This window comes from Trichechus manatus, unplaced genomic scaffold (genome assembly GCF_000243295.1).
Source record: "Trichechus manatus latirostris isolate Lorelei unplaced genomic scaffold, TriManLat1.0 scaffold00065, whole genome shotgun sequence".
NCBI classification, from domain to species: Eukaryota; Metazoa; Chordata; class Mammalia; order Sirenia; family Trichechidae; genus Trichechus; species Trichechus manatus.
In genome coordinates, this window is record NW_004444001.1 from 644,533 (window position 1) to 662,422 (window position 17,890).

General features: G+C 37.9%; 1 protein-coding gene across 4 annotated transcripts in view; it reads left to right on the top strand.

Annotated features, from left to right (window-relative positions):
• The first annotated feature begins 1,596 nt into the window (after positions 1–1,596).
• The window catches only part of MAPK14 (mitogen-activated protein kinase 14), a 72,655-nt gene continuing 56,361 nt past the window's right edge, over positions 1,597–17,890 (top strand). Inside the window, exons 1-3 of one of the 4 annotated variants that reach the window (XM_023734133.1) lie at positions 1,597–3,479; positions 5,562–5,645; positions 5,884–6,007. The gene's annotated coding sequence lies outside the window, so the exon portion shown is untranslated. Of the gene's footprint in view, positions 3,480–4,288; positions 6,008–17,890 lie in introns of those variants that run through there. The other 3 variants (XM_023734132.1, XM_023734134.1, XM_004379401.3) reach the window with 3 other exon arrangements.

Sequence of the window (17,890 nt, forward strand, 5' to 3'; positions counted from 1 at the left end):
AGTATTTTCCCCAGTGTCTCTTCTGGTATTCTTTTCTGGGTTCTTTCTCTCCTATCTTTTTTCAGTATCTAGCATTTCCAAACTCCTAGAAATATAATGCTGCTTAGAAAACCACAAACTGAGCTGTAAAACTAAGGAGGGAGAGTAGTATATTAAGAATTAGATTTCTCTACATTTTTTAAAGTTCTTGCATCTGGGAAGGCTTTGCTTAGTTTTTGAAGTACTAGACATAGCAGACTGAATTATTTTCAGGTACTCTTTGTAGATTTCAGGTAGCAGTAACTCAGGAAGATTGGCCTTATTTGATTCAGAATGTGTTATCTAGGCACATTATGTTTTCTAGTATCTTCTAAGATGCAGTTTCCTGAAAATTATCCACAGTAGTATCTTAATGACTGAGGTTGTGAGTTAGTGACTGATTTTTTTTTTCTTTAATTGTGTTTTAGGTGAAAGTTTACAGCGCAAATTAGTTTTTCATTCAAACATTTATACACAAATTGTTTTGTGACATTGGTCGCAATCCCTGCAATGTGTCAGCACTCTCCCCGTTTCCCTTTCTACCCTGGGTTCATCCAGTTTTCCTGTCCCTTCCTGCCTTCTCATCTTTACTTTTGGGCAGGGGTTGCCCATTTGATCTTGTATACTTGATTGAACTAAGAAGCACATTCCTCACATGTGTTATTGTTTGTTTTATAGGCCTGTCTAATCTTTAGCTGAAAGGTGGACTTTGGGAGTGGCTTCAGTTCTGAGTTAGCAGGGTGTCCAGGGGCCATAGTCTTGGGGGTTCCTCCAGTCTCTGTCAGACCAGTAAGTCTGGTCTTTTCTTGTGAATTTGAATTTTGTTTACATTTCTCTCTTGCTCTGCCGGGGACCCTCTATTGTGATCCCTGTCAGAGTGGTCAGTGGTGGTAGCCAGGCACCATCTACTTCTTCTGGGCTCAGGCTGGTGGAGGCTGTGGTTCTTGTGGTCTGTTAGTCCCTTGGACTAATATTTTCCTTGTGTTTTTGGTTTTCTTCATTTTCCTTTGCTCTGAATGTGATGGGACCAATAGATAAATCTTAGATGGCCGCTTGGAAGCTTTTAAGACCCCAGACGCTATTCACCAAAGTAGGATGTAGAACATTTTCTTTATGAACTATGTCATGCCAGTTGACCTAGATGTCCCCTGAGACCATGGTCCCCAGCCCTCAGTCCCAGTAACTCGGTCCCTCAAGGTGTTTGGATGTATCTAGGAAGTGTCTATGACTTTGCCTTGGTCAAGTTGTGCTGACTTCCCCTATATTGTGTGTTTTTCCCTTTACCAAAGTTACCACTTGTCTATTTAGTTAGTGATTCCCCCTCCCCAGGTTCCCCTTCCCTCGTAACCATCAAAGATTGTTTTTCTTCTGTGTGTAAGCCTTCTCTTGGTTTTTATAATAGTGGTCTCATACAATATTTGTCCTTTTGTGATTGACTTATTTCACTCAGCATAATGCCCTCCAGATTCATCCATGTTGTGAGATGTTTTGCAGATTCATCATTGTTGTTTATCGTTGCATTGTATTTCATTCTGTGTGTGTACCATAATTAGTTTATCCATTCATCTGTTGATGGACACTGAGGTTGTTTCCATCTTTTTGCTATTGTGAATAATGCTGCAGTAAACATGGGTGTGGAGTCAGTGACTAATTTTAGTGTCACAATATATAAATTTTTATATTTAAAGTTCTGCTTTATATCTTTTTAATACTTCCTTCCAGTAACCTGCTGTTCTGATTTTTCCTTGTGTTTCCCTAATTTCATTCTTTGATCAAATTTCTTCCTCCTCCATAATCCAGCCTTAAATTCTCTTTCCTCTTCCTGTGCCTTTTTCTTTTGAATTCATTACCTGATTCAGTCTCCACAATTGCTTTGCCTATGTACTTCCAAATTTGTACTTTGAAACCTAATCTCAAGAACATCAAACCCTTTAGATTCCAGGACTATTGAAATGCAATGTATTATGCTTTTCCTTGATTACTTTCCTACACACTTCTTGAAGAGGCTCTCAGAAATGTATGATCTTCCCTTGGAATGGATTTGTTGTTGTATACTTGCGTGGTTCAGCCTTAAGTACATAAGCTAATATTTGAAGGAAGCTTACTGTTAGTACTGATGAGTGATCGTGGTCATGAAAATTACACTCAGGGAAAAAACCAATTATCTGAAAACTTTTATAACTCTAGATATTAAGGCAACATAATTTTGAAAGTCTGAAATGTATATGTATATATAATACTCATATTTATGTTTTAGGTTTATTGTAGTGAAGGAAATCTGCCAATTATTCATCAGACAGTGTTAAATGCCCACCAGTGTATAAAAGAAATGTTTAAAAAATTTTTAATAGTTAAGGAGACAAAATTAATAAACATAAAATATTAGTGAACTGTGCATATAAAAAGGTATTGATTTGTGTAGAGACCTGACGACCTTGAGGGCTACCCTGGTTAGAATGATTTCATGAAGGAAGAAGAATTTGAAGATTATTTTGAAGAATGGGTAGTAGTATTTAGAGAGAAGGCAAGGGAACATTTTTAGAGAACAGGAGAAAACCTAACTAATAGATACAAGAAGAACCCTGGCCTAACAGGAGGAACATCTCAGATAGGGTGAACCCAATTGTGGTTCTTGTTCTGGTTGTACTTCACACTCTCTTATGGGGCTTTAAAATATGCAGATGCTTGGGTCCTACCTGCAGAAATTAAGAATTAGGTGTGGAGTGGGACTTGAGCAACTGCATTTTAAAAAAGTCTGCAAGTGATTCTGATTTGCAGCTAGGACCACTTCTAGGCTATAGAAAGCTGTTTCAGTTTCTTAGTTGTGAAGTAGGAAGGAAGTATTAAGATTAGTCTGGCTGGAGTGTGCAGAATGGATTAGAGGAAGCAAATTTGATGCTTTATGAAAGTCTTCAGTATTTTAATTGTGTGTGTGGGTGTGTGTCTGTTCATCCTGACTCCCCAGCTAGATCTCTCAGTTCCGTGAGGTTAGAACTATTTGCTTTGGTATGTATTTATTAATCTTGCGTTATGTGGCAGGCACTGAGCTACGTTCTGAGGATAAAAAAAACAAAAACAATAGCTTCTGTTCTCCCTCACAATCTATATTGGGAAGCAAACACATAAAAGAATAATACATTAGACAGTTTAGTGTCTTAAGTGTTCACTAAATTATGTTGCTGATTGTAGTAGTTCTTTCTTCTGATATAATAATTGTTGAATAAATGTGCGTCTTAGCTTGTAGAAACTATCTTTTAGTTATCTATAACATGACAACAAATGATCAAGGATTTGGTCCCTCAATTATAATTTAATAATTTTCCCTGTTGTACTGTCATTTCAGAGATATACTCAACCTGAAATTTGAGAGTAAGTCTAAACATATTTGAGCATTTCCTATGTGATAAGCCTGATGCTAGAAACTGCAGATACAGCACTGACCACTGATTGATCTTACAAGAGTATGTTCATTTCAACTTGGACTATTTATAACTGCCGGTTTTTTATAGTTTACAAAGTACTTTCACATAGTTAACTTCTCTGAGCCTTAGAACAGCACTGTGAGTTAAGCAGGGCAGGTGACATTCTATTTTATTGATTTGGGAACAGGCTCATAGAAGCTTTGGCCAAGGTCACCTGCTAGGAAGTGCCAGAACCAAAACTAGAACTCAGTCTTCTCTATATCACACTGAGTATGTTTACGCTTAATAGAATTTGTCAAGATCAAGATACTGCAAGCAGAGACAATTCACTAGAATGCAACAGTAGCTTTGTTAAATGGAATTTTAGCAATTTCTAGGGCGGTAAGATTCTTATCTAGTATTCCCATGACTAAGTGAAATATCTCAGAAATTGCAGTATTTTGGTAGAAGAATCCAGTTGCTAAGTGTAATGTCTTCAGAATATGGCCATAGATTGTTTCATATTCCCCCTTTCAAGAGGTGGAGCTTAATTCCCCTTCCCTGAGTGAGGACTGTACTTGGAGACTTCTCTAATGTATAGACTGTGGCAGATATGATGGAGTGTGACTTCTGAGGGTAGGGTATAAAAGACATTGTGGCTTCTGTTTTGCTCTTCCTCTGGAATCAATTGCTCTAAAGCAAGGTTTCTCAGCCTCAACACTATTGATATTTGGGGCAGATAACTCTTTGTTGTGGGGTTGTCCTGTACATTATAGTATACTTAGTAGCATCCCTGGCCTTTACCCACTAGATGACAGTAGCACCCCTCCCCCAAGTTGTGACAGCCAAAAATGTCTCCAGACATTGCCAAATGTTCCCCCCCGGGGTGGGGGTGGGGGGTTGGCAAAATCACACTCTGTTGAGAACCGCTGCCTCAAGGGAAGTCAGCTGCCATGTTCAGAAGACACTGAAGCAGCCCTATGGAGAGGCTGACACAGTGAGGAACTGAGGCTTCCTGCCAACAGTGAGCCATCTTTGAAGTGGATCTACCAGCCTCAGTCAAGCCTTCGGCCAACGTCTTGACTGTAGCCTCATGAGAGACTGCAAACCAAAACTACCCAACTAAACCATACACGAATTCCTGACCCACAGAAACTATAATAAATGTTGTTTAGGCCACGAAGTATTACCATAAAAATACACATATAAGGCTGATAGTTACCGACTGAAAAAATACCAAAACTTGTGAAGACACATTAACACCTGCCATGTACATCTATAGTCATGTTTATAGCATATGTATGTAGGGTGCTTTTCTGGATAGGGGAGTTCATGGGTGGTGAAGACAGTTAACACTCTTAGCTGCTAACCAAAAGGTTAGAGGTTTGAGTTCACCCAGAGGTGGCTTGGAAGAAAGGCCTGGTGATCTACTTCTAAAAAATCAGCCATCAAAAATGCTATGGAGCACAGTTCTACTCTGCACACATTGGGTCACCATGAGTTGGACTTGACGGCAACTGGTTTTTCTGAATAGGAAACCTATGAATACTATTACTATTTTAAAAAAGCCTTTTAATTGTAGCAGCAAGGCAAAATTGATTGATGGTAATACTAAATTGTTACAGTGCAATATATAAAACCAGACCAATTGCCTTCAAGTCGATTCCGACTCATAGTGTCCCTATGTGGTTAGTCTAATATTTCAGATTTGCTTGAAAGGAGTTTAAAAATTAAGGGATAGCTATTCAAAAACATTTGTTATTGAAATTTTCAAGCACACAAAAGTAGAGAAAATGTACCCATAGTGATAACATTCTAATGAGGCTTTGGAAAATAATCCCTTTTAAGAGAAATAAAGTAATCCACATGTAATATTTTTGCAACAATACGGGATAACCATTGCTCTTGATGGAGAAGTATATCATTTCACATTTGCAATCAAAGAAATATGTTAACTGACACCCACGTAACTTTTAAAGCTTCAGTGAAGAAATATAAAATCATTCTATTTTCAAATGGAACTTGTAGCAGATAAAGATTAATGGCATTTCACATTTTAATCACAACATGGTTTTGGATTTTTAGATTGCATATCTAAGTGAATTTCCACATTGTTTGAATATAAATTTTCATCAATCCTAGTGAAAACTGAAGCAGCTGTGAAAAACATTTTTGCTGTAGTAATTTAGAAGCTTTTGCAGTAGGAATTGAGCCAAATGAGGAATGGTAAGTATCTGGCATGTGTGCTGCCATTTTCTGAGTCCCAGGCCCATGGCTAATGTTCCTAATAAATCTTATCACAATTACTTTTTCCTGTCTGTATGAGATTTTTATGAAAATACTGAATTTGCATTAAAGTTCTTGAACCGTAAATTTGTAAGGCAAAGTAAGTGATCAATTAAATGACTGTTTTCTCCATTCTGGGCTACTTCCCTATTGATAAGGTTTTTCAAATCTCATTTAGGCTTGAAGGCTCTTTGAGAAGAATTTTAGAAACTGGAAAACTGAGGATTGCTTGTATTGCATCTACTTGTAACCATTGTGTTAATTACATCTGATGTTCTTCCTGTGGATGTGAACGTTTTACTGTAAGAAATTAACTTCCATTTGAAAATACTATATACAGTGCAAATAGAGTATGAAATCATTTTTTAAAATCAAAGTGTTCGGTAGACATTAAAACAAGGTTTTTGAGAGTTAATGGAGATATTGAAAGAAGGCTAACAGTGTTTCAAGTGTCAGATGTTTTTGAGTGTTAAGAGTCAATTTTAAATTCCTCGCTACTCTAAAGACAGTTTTTTGAGGTTCCTGAATAAAAACTTCCAGTTTTTGCAGAAAGTTGCTTTTTATTTTCATGATGTTATATTTAAAACAGAGGGATAGAAAATCAGCATCAGAACTACAGTGATACTTGCACATTTATCTGAATTTAGAAGGAACAAAAACACATTTCTATAGATTAGGGTGAGAGATGTGCAGAATAATATTTCTAGTAGGGTATTTATTAAAATTTCTATCAGGTGTTAAATAGATAAAGAAAAAATTCAAAGTTAGTAGTCTAAATTAGTTATTTAGAAGGCAGATTTGAAGGCCATTATTAATTAACCTGATTCAGTTGGAAAAAGCCTCAAATTGTGTAATCTGGACAAGTTTTTGCATTTTTTTTTTTTTGGCAGGTTACTATATTTTATGCCTGTAATGTGCACATTATACGTTTGTCAACTGTACAACCCCTCCTTGTTATTTTCGTAAGCGAGCTATGCCGCGTGTTATTGTGTGGGCACATGTGGGTGCTTTATTTGCAAAAATGTGGTATTTCTTCCCAGTTAGATATTTTAATGAATTTGATGTACTAAGGAGCCCTGGTGGTGCAGTAGTTAAGCACTTGGCTGCTAACCGAAAGGTCGGCGGTTCGAACCCACCAGCCACTCCATGGAAGAAAGATGTGGCAGTCTGCTTCCGTAAAGATTTATAGCGTTGGAAATCAGATGTGGCAGTTCTACTGTGTCCTGTAGGATCACTGTGAGTCATAATTGACTCGACAGCACACAACAACAATGAGAATTTGCTAATTCAGTGTAACTATAGATTTGAATATATTTAAATATGTCCATTAATTTCCAAAACTAAATAAAAATTGTTTTGTTTTCTTGATCATCTTTGCGGGCTTATGTTTGCTTATTGACATCTTTTGGGGATTAAAGAAGCCATCCATGACCATTGAAAGAAGCTATAAAATAACTTATGATCCCTACAAATTCATCAGAAGACTTGCCAGATGATTGCTCATTCTTCATTCTCTTGAAAGAAGACCCAAATTATTTTTTGAGGAAAATCCTGGTTCAGTCATTTGTTCTCTCAAGTTCTGTCTCTTTCTGGAGGTGGTGTGACCTACTATTCAAGTACTTGTCCTGGTTAGACGAGTACCTCATCTTTCTTAAGAGGTTGTCTCCCCTCCTCTATCCACCAACTCAGCTTACTGTTAAAGCATACTGATCTGCCCTTCACTTTGCAGTATAGGAAATCTGCCAGCCAAGTGCCAGCTGTAGAGCATAGACACAAACTCCCTATATCTCTATACCTATCAAGAGCTCTCTGCTGCAAAAGACCTCTTTAAAATGTTAAAAAGCAAAGATGTCACTTTGAGGACTAAGGTGCGCCTGACCCAAGCCATGGTATTTCAGTCACTTCATATGCATGTGAAAAGTGGACAATGAATAAGGAAGACAGAAGAAGAATTGATGGCTTTGAATTATGGTGTTGTGAAGAATATTGAATATACCATGGACTACCAGAAGAACAAACAAATCTGTCTTGGAAGAAGTGCAGCCAGAATACTCCTTAGAAGCGAGGATGGCAAGACTTCGTTTCACGTACTTTGAACATGTCATCGGGAAGGACCAGTCCCTAGAGAAGGAAATCATGCTTGGTAAAGTAGAGGGTCATTGAAAAAGAGGAAGACGGTCAACAAGATGGATTGACACAGTGGCTGTAGCAGTGGACTCAAACATAGCAACAGTTGTGAGGATGGTGCAGGACTGGGCAGTGTTTTGTTCTGTTGTACACAGAGTTGCCGTGAGTCAGAGCCGACTCAATGACACCTAACAGCAGTAATCAGAGCTCGGTTTATAGAAATGATCTTTGGAGGATTGCCTGAAAAATACGGAGCTTATTATCTATTTCTGTTAAACACACTTGAGATTTCCTGTTATTCTGTCAGCGAACAGCACACCATGTTATTTTTTTTTAATAACATACCCCCCCCCGCCCACTGATAAAAAATTGTATTTTGGCTTTATGACAACAGCCTACACTGAGGGATCCTCTAAGAAAAGAATCAGCTGAAGTTCACTATTATGTTTTTGTAAGGATGTTGATTAGAATATTTTCACCACATTATACAGTGTCCCGTTCATGATGATGCCCAAGAACTTTTTCTGGCTATATTACAGGAATAATTATGCCTGTCTTCAGTTCTCTTGAGTAGCTGGTTTGTTTTCATTATAGGGCTCCTGTGACTCATGTCCAAACTGGTTGTGTTCTCTTTGCGATGACTTTAGTGGACTCGAAGTCAAATTTGAGGCCCACCTCTAACGGGTATTTAGAACGGACTTCATGGTATACATTTGTGTGCTAACCTTACCCATATAAAACCCATTGCCATCAAGTCAATTCTGACTCATAGCTACCCAGTAGGTCAGAGTAGAACTGCCCCATAGGATTTCTAAGGCTGTAAATCTTTACAGAAGCAGATTGCCACATCTTTCTCTTGCTGAATGGCTGGTAGGTTTGAACTGCCAAACTTGGGGTTAGCAGCCCAGCACTTAACCACTGTGCCACCAGGGCTCCTTCACGCATATAGGCTTTCTAATTTGTCTTATTTTTATTTTCTCTTAATCACTTACTGTTTTGTCAGGTTGTGTATATACAAATGCAAGCTGGTTTAAATCCATAGTGGAATAAATTTCAGCATACGTAAATCAATTTAGAAGTTAAATAAAATAAAATTATATTAGAATATATTAAGAATCAAGTAAATATGTCACACCATATATGAAAATTAACTCAAAATGGGTCAATGACCTAAATATAAAAACTAAAACCATAGAGGTAAAGCTTCAAGGCCTTGTTTTTATAATGGATTCTTAGATATGACACCAAAAATACAAACAGAAGACAAAATAGATAAATTGTACTTCATCAAAATTAAATCCTTTCGTGCATCAAAGATCTTTATCTAGAAAGTGACAAGACAACCTACAGAATGGGAGAAAATATTTGGGAACCATATATCTGTTGAGAGTTTAATATCCAGAATATATAAAGAACTTCTACAACTCAACAAGACAAAATGGACTAAGTACTTGAATAGACATTTCTCCAAAGAAGATACACAAATAGCCAATAAGCACATGAAAAGATGCTCAGTCATTAGTCACTAGGGAAATGCAAATCAAAACACAATGAAATACCACTTCACCCTGGCTATTATCAGAAAAACAGAAAATAACCAGTGTTGGTGAGGATGTGGAGAAATTGAAACTCCTGTGCATCGTTGGTGGGAATGTTAAAATGGTGCAGCTGCTGTGGAAAACAGTTTGGCAGTTCCTCAAAAAGTTAAACATAGAATTACCATATGACCCAGCAATTCCACTCTTAAGATATATACCCAAAAGAATTGAAAGCAGGGTCTCAGTTACTTGTATGCCAGTGTTCATAGCATTGTTATTCACAATAGCCAACAGATGGAAACCACTCAAGTGTCCATCACCAGATGAATGGTTATACAAAATGTGGTATATACATACAATGGAATATGTGTAACCCCACTTACACGAAATATCTAGAGCGGGAAAATACATAGACACGAAAGATTTTTAGTGATCAACAGCTGGAGAGAAGGGGAAATGGGGAGTTATTGCTTAAGGGGTACTCAGTTTCTGTTTGGGGTGATGAAAAACTTTTGGAAATGGGTAGTGGTGATGGCTGCGCAACTTGGTGAATGTAATTGATGTCACTGACACAAATGGTTGAAATGGCAAATTTTTTGTTATATGTATTTTACCACAATAAAATTTTTTTTAAAAATCAAGTAAACCAAGTTTTTTTTTTTTTTTGGGGGGGGGCAATTAGAATGTGTAACAAAATATTTAACTTTATTTAGTGAATATTATTATGTGCTAGGCATTGGATTCAGTTAGCAATAAATGAATGACAAAAATGCCATCCTACTATTCTAATACTAAATCCGTTGCCTTTGAGTCAGTTCCGACTCATAGCAACCCTATAGGACAGAGTAGAACTGCCCCCATGGTTTCCAAGGTTGTAATTTTTATGGAAGCAGACTGCTACATCTTTCTCCTGCAGAGTGGCTGACGGATTCAAACTGCCAACTTAGGTTAGCAGCCCAGCACTAAATCACTGTGCCACCAGGGTTCCTCTGGTATAATATTACTATTAGTGAATTTTTATTTCTTTTCCTATAATTTTATTTTTTTACCGTATCAGTGATTTTATAAAACATGAATGTTATAACTTTGGAAGGCTTCATGTGAATTTATAGTCGTGGAAAAAAACTTGTTAAGCCATGTATCCTGAATTTTGGTTTGGAAACCTGCATCATAAAGATAATTCCATTTTATGATGTTGTTGGTGAAAACAAGGTTTTACTTGTGGCTCTAGTTTTTAAAATGTACTTCAAAGGAGTCTTCCCAACTGGCAGTTCTAGTGGGTGAATCATTATTATAAAGGCAAAACCATAGCTGATCCTAGGTTGTCATTATTCCTGAGACCAGCTTGGCATTCTGGAAAAACACTGAGCATTGGAATAGACAGATCTGGATTTGAATCACAACTGCATACTAGTTATATGACCTTGAGTGAGTTATAATATTTCAGACCCTTGGTTTCTTATTTTGGATAGTAAATATTAAAAAGTAAATTTATAAAGAGGAATTGATGCTTTTGAATTATGGTATTGGTGAAGAATAATGAACATACCATGGACTGCCAGAAGAATGAATAAATCTGTCTTGAAAAAAGTACAGGCAGAATGCTCGTTAGAAGTGAGGATAGCAAGACTTCATCTCACGTACTTTGGACATGATATCAGGACGGATCAGTCCCTGGAGAAGGGCATCATGCTTGGTAAAGTAGAGGGTTAGTGAAAAAGAGGAAGACCCGCAACAAGATGGATTGACACTGTGGCTGTGGCAGTGGGCTCAAACATAGCAATGGTTGTGAGGATGGCAAAGGACTGAGCCGTGTTTCCTTCTGTTGTATATAGGGTTGCTATGAGTTGGAACTGACTCCACAGCACCTAACAACAACAATCTTTACGCAAGCAGACTGCCACATTTTTCTCCTGTGGAGCATCTGGTGGTTTCGAACTGCAGACCTTTTGCTTAGCAGCCCAGCTCTTAACCACTGAGCCACCAGTGCTAGAAAAACAGGAAAGCTGAGGCCGAATGGAGAGTGAAGTTTCTAAGGTGTGTGTGAGGAGAGAAGACAAAGGCCTTGGCTTATGCCCTGGCAGACTCTTGTGTCCTATAGACAGATGGAAGAGGAGGAGCCAGTTATTAAGGAACTGTGGAATAGTAGTTGGAAAAGGTTGAAGAAAACCAGGAGTGTTTTGATAAAGGCATGGTAAGACTGATTGATCCACTTAGGCATCTGAAGGTAGATGATGGAGGCCACAAATAAAACTAACTCCCAGAATTATTACAAGGATTAAACCATATCCAAGGGATATGTGGCATAAATCAGTTATCCAATAAATTTGAATTTTTCACTCCTCTGAGCATTCAATTGGTTTTATGAATTGATTTTTTTTCTTTTTAATAATTAAAAATTTCTGCTTTGGGGAATTACAATGTGCAATTGAGGATGAAATACGTGATTTCCCCTGTCTTAGTATGCTAGTAAGGAGCCCTGGTGGCACAATGGTTAAGTGTTCAGCTGCTGATTGAAAGGTTGGCAGTTCGAACCCACCCAGCGGCTCCATGGGAGAAAGAACTGGTGATCTGCTTCCATAAAGATTACAGCCTAGGAAACCCTATGGGACAGTTCTCCTATGTCACACTGGGTTGCTATGAGTTGGAATTGACTCGACGGCACCTAACAGTAATATACTAGTACTGCTGTAACAAAAAATACCACAAGTGGGTGGCTTTAAAGAACAGAAATTTATTTTCTCACAGTTCTAAAAGTCCAAATCAGGGTCTTGGATGTATGGATTCTTTCTGTGTGCCTCTCTCCTAGTTACTGGTGTCTCTCGGAAATTCTTGGTGTTCCTGGGCTTTTGGATGCATCCACCTTTGTTGTCTGTCTTCCCCCTGTCTTCCTTCTGTGTCCATTCTCCTCTTTTTATAACTCAGAAGTGATTAGGTTTACGACCCATCCTACTCTGGCTTGACCTCATTGACATAAAAGAAAAACTCTGTTTCCAAACAGGATCACGTTCACAGTTACAGGGGCCAGGACTTAACACAATTCAATCCATAATATCCACCCGCCTCCAAATACTGCTTTGATTAGTGGTAAAAACAGGAGAGTTGGTCAGAGCAGTTAAATGTTTGAAGAGATAGTAGTAGGAATGGATCATATTTTCCTTACTAATAAACACATAACAGTTTCTCTGAACAATTACTCCTTGTTCTCTTTTGCAAGTAAAATATGTTTTAAAGGGTGGGAGTATGTATCCTGTGAAGTAAAAATTTGCCTAAGGAAATCATACAATTGTGGAAGAAGCAGTGTGCATGAAGATGTCCATTGTAGTGTTATATATAGTATGTTTATGTGTGAATGAACAGAATGGCCCTAATGCCCATCAATAAGAGAACAATTGAGTAGATTATGGTACAGATATTTGATGAAATTATTATAAATGACAAATTTGAAAAACTGCTTAGTAAAATGGAAAATGCTTATGGTTTAGGGATGGAGGATAAAAATTTATTTACTTATGTACTATGATTATAGCCATGCAAGTGTTGTTTGAAGGAAATATAATTGTTAATAGTGGTTTTATTAAAGTTGTGGGATTATAAATATTTTCACTGGTTGTTGCTTTTATAATATGAAGAGTGCCTTTTTTGTTATGTTTTTTTAGGGTGGCAGAACAATACAGACGACTTACGCGTTTAAGTTTTCTAATGACTATTAAAAAATATAAGCTTATTTAAAAAATTAGAGGATAGAAATATAAAATAAAAAACAAAAATTTTAAATGTCTGGAATATATTTCTTCTGTATGTGTATATATGTATATGAGTATACACTTTTTCCCCACAAATAGACCATTCTATAGTTCTGAAACTTGTTGCTTTTTACCATTGTATAATAAACATGTACATATAAGTATGTGAAGATTCTTGTTAATTCACCATACCATATTATTGAACGTTTAGGAAGTTTCTGGTTTTGTTCTCGTGAGCTAGGCTGTAGTGAACATTTATAAAAGCACATCTTTTGAACACAGCCTTTTTGAAAGTAGTGAACTGTCTATATATAGTTGTATATTGTTGGGCATTGTTCGCTTCATGTATGTTTCATCATCCCAATTGAATGGTGAGTTCTGTGATATCAAGTACTATGTTTAATGTTTCTTTTGTATACACAAAGAATTTCATGAAGGAGATATTTTGGTAAATACTTGTGAAGTGATATTTTGGTATTTGTGAGAGATAATGCATCATTGGCTCCCTTAGTGTTTTAGACTCACAGGGAATAGTAGAACTTCAGAGATTGAAAATATCCATCCCCTTATTAAAGTAATGTATACACAGTGAAAGTTCTTTGTTATTAAATACTTCTCATTAATACTATGCTGAGTTCAATGTAAGATTTCATGAAAACCTTTTCCCGTATGAAGTACAATTAATTACAGTAGGGAGCGTTTTAGAAAAGAGATGGAGTCAATACAATTAGAATATATTTAAAATGCACTAAACTATTAGCAAAGTTGAACTTGCCTTTCCACTATGGTATAGTGATTAAGAGTTCATGCTTGAGACATACCACCTGGATTTGAATCCCAGCTCTACCATTTTCTGTTTTATACCCTGAGCACATTGTTACTTAACTATTTTGTGCCTCAGACTTCTTATCTGTAAACTAGGGATATTATAACATCTTTTCACAAGGTTGTGATAAAGGTGTTCATATATGTAAAGATCTAAAAACAGTGCCTAGCAATAAATGTTAATTTTTAGCATTATTAGTATCAGTTTCTTGCTGGATGCTATTGAATTTATAAAAATTGAGAAACATGATAAGGTTGAAGTCTTTTATTTCATGTTTTGAGATAGCTGTATTATAAAGTTATACTTTTGCTAAACATTTATTGAGAATATACCATGTGCCAGGCATTATGCTAAGTCATGTATGATTGATACAGTGGTGAATAAAACAGATATGCTTCCTGCCCTCACTTACAGACAAATGGGAAAGGCAGACTGTATTAATAATATCTAATATTTGAGATTTATCATGGCCCAAATCCTTGGTAAATCCACTACAAAAGCTATCCCATTTAATCTTACATTCTTCAGATAGGATATAAACATTATCCTCATTTCATATGAGACCAAGTGAATTTAATTAACTTTATCAAGATTATACAGCTATTAAGTGGCAGAACTGGAATGAAAATCCGAATAGTCTACTTCCAAAGCCCTAGCCCTTATTTAACCACTATGCGGGATGGTAAATAAACATTTAATAATAAATTGTGATTATTGGGATCTGTAGGGTACTGATTAATCCTAGCCTGCCTCTCAGTAGATAAAAGAGCAATAGATATAGGAGTCAAATAAAGATCCAAATGTGCACTTTATTGCCAGTAAAGCTGGCATGGAGAATGACTTGGGCAGCAGCTAAAATGACTCCTTATTTCTTTCTCACTGAATTGAACTTGCACAGCCAGTCATGGGCAGATCAGCTAGAAAACTAGCCGCAGCAGACTTACCATTGGAGGAAAGGAGAAAGTGCTCAGCCTGCAGGTAGGCAGGCTATTCTGAGGAGGAGAGTTGAAGAGGCTATGTCATATGAGAGCAGTGGCCATTTTCCCAGTCTCACTAGAGCCATTGAGGGGTTTGGAGAAGAGTATAAATTTACTTGGTACTTCAAAGCGGGAAGAAGTTCCTATTTCATGGAATTGTAAGAACAAGGGGAGTGGGAGAAAAGAGAACCCTCTCCCTTTACGTGAGATAAGGAAAGAAACAAAGGGTTTTGTGACAGACTAACTGCCTGAGACCTCTTACATACATTCTAATGTGGTGACTATCTGATCCAGTACTCGAAGGACAAGTACTCAGCCACAGGGTGGAGTGAGGGTGGGGAAGAAAAGCACTCAGGAACTAGGACTAGCCTAGTTTAAGAAACTGAAAGGAGGTCAGCGTGTTCAGAACATTGTGGCTGACAGGAAAGGAAGGAGCAGCACAGAAACAGGGTGGCAGGGTCAGTGGTGGTCAGATCACTTGGGCCTTGTAGGCTGTAATAAGAAGTTTGCATTTTATTCTATGTGCTAAGGAAATTCCTTGAAGGGTTTGAAGCAGGGGAATGGTGTGATCTAATTCATATTTTTAAAAGCTTTATTTGATGCTTGTGGAGAATAGATTCGGAGGGGGACCAGTATAAGGAGGCAAACTGGTCATGCGGATGACTTAGACTAGTATGATAGGAGTAAAATGAGGAGAAGTTGAATTAGAGATGTGTTTTGGAGATAGAAACCACGGAACTTGCTGAAGGGTTTGGAATGGGGGTCGAGGGGGTGTAGGAAAGGGAAGAATCAAGGATCACACTCAGATTTCTGAGTTGAGCAACTGGATGGACAGTCCATTTACTGAGATAAAGGAGAGAGGAAGAGAGCTAGTTCTGGGGTGTTTTGAATTTGCTAAGTTTAAGGTGGGAGTACTTGGGTGGTGCAAACAGTTAACACTCTAGGCTGCTAACCAAAGGTTGACGGTTCAAACCCACCCAGGGGTACCTCAAAAGAAAGGCCTGGTGATCTACTTCTGAAAAATCAGCCATTGAAAACCCTGTGGAGCACAGCTCTACTCTGACACACATGGGCTCACCATGAGTTGGAATTGACTCGACGGCAACTGGTTTTTTTACGTTTAAGGTGCTTATGAGTCTTTTATAAGGAGATGTCAGGTAAGCAATAAGGCTCAGAGAAGAGATTTCAGTGAGATATAGATCTGGGAGTTGTCAATATATAAATGACATTTAATTTACAGCCATGTCTATAGATGTGATCATCTAGAAGGAGAGTGTGGGAGACAGAAGAGGGCACAGTACCATGCCCTGAAGAACTCCCACATACAGTTTGAGTAGAGGAAGCACATGCAGTGGAGACAGAGAAGGCTGTAGATAATCAATAGAACGTGCTGATAAGAAGTCCAGTATGGGAAGAGTATTTAAAGAAAGGGAAGTGGTAACCAAGTTAGTTGCTAATCCAGGAAAATGGCCATTGGATTTGGTAATAGAGGTCATTAATGACCCCGAGAAGAGCAGTCTGAGCGGAATGGAATGAAGAAAGAATGGAAGTTGAGATTATAGAGTCAGTTGTATAAATCTGTGCTTCCCAAACCTTAAGATGTATGTGAATCGCATAGAAATCTTGTCAAAACAGTAGGTTCTACTTTAGGGCCCAAGAGTCTGCATTTCTAAAAAGCTCCTAGATAATGCCAATGATGCTGGTTCATAGAGCACACTTTGAGTAGCAGTGGTTCTTAAACCTTAGTGTATGTCAGAATTACCTGGTAGACCTAATGAAATACAGATTGCTGGGCCCACATCAGAGTTTCTGATGTAGTAAGTCTGGGGTAGGGCCTGAGAATTTACATTTACCATAAGTTCCCAGGTGATGCTGATGCTGCCAGTCTGGAATCACACTTTGAGAACCACTGGTTTAGATAATTTGTTGGAGAACTTTAACTGTGACGGGGAGCCTAACTGGAAGTTTTCTGTTTGTTCGTTGAGGATAGAAAATAACTGTAACATGCTGATAAAGGTGATATAGTAGATAAACTGATGATGCAAGGGGGAAAGGGAATGAGTAAAGTCCTTGAGAAGATGGGGGGAGGGGCGGGGGAGGGGTGACTCCAAAGCATGTATTAAGGTCTGGGCTTTTGATAAGAAGGGGCACGAATCCTCAGTTACATAGCGAGAGGGAAGATGGAGAAGATGGATCCTAGTATAGAGAAATTTATAAATTTATTGGTAGGCAGATGAAGCTCTTCTCTGATGGTTTCTGTTTTCTGAATGAAGACAGAAACACTTTGAGGGAGGATGGTGAGTTGGAAATTTGAGGAGAGACAAAGTGTCAGATAATCACCTTGGAGTAGGAAGATGAACGTACTAGCAAAAGATGGAAATTAAGAGAGCCTATTTTCTTGGTTAAGGTCAGAAATTAAAAATAAAACCAATCTGTCTGATTCTACATTCTTTTTTCTTCAGCCACAATTAGTCCCTTCTACGTAGGCATGGAGAAGGTGAGTGGTTGAGATCACCCAAGGTTAGACTTTAGCCTGCTGAGTACATCAGAGGGAGAGAGGTACAAGAGAGTGATTATCGTCTTGGAATATGTTCTGCAAACCAGGCAAGACAGGAGAGGATTGATGGGTAGAAGCAAGCAATGATGATGAGGTCAACAAATTGATGTAGTCAGGGTACATGAGCAAGTAAACTAGAAGGTGTAAGAGGGTGTAATGGAAAGCGAGTGCTGGCATTCAGAATTTTGTAGGTGGGACAGTTTTTGGTGGCGGTGGAGGTCTAGGATGTGACTATGGGAGTGACTAGATAAGGTGGAGTTTCCTGGAGAGGTCAGGAAACTGAGAGACCAGTTGGATGTGCCCTCCACGTGGATGTTAAAGTTGCCAAGAATGATGACAGAAGTTGGAAGTGGAGAGAGACTTTGAGATAGGAACTAACTTTTCAGTGAATGATGGAAAATTCCAGGAGGTCAG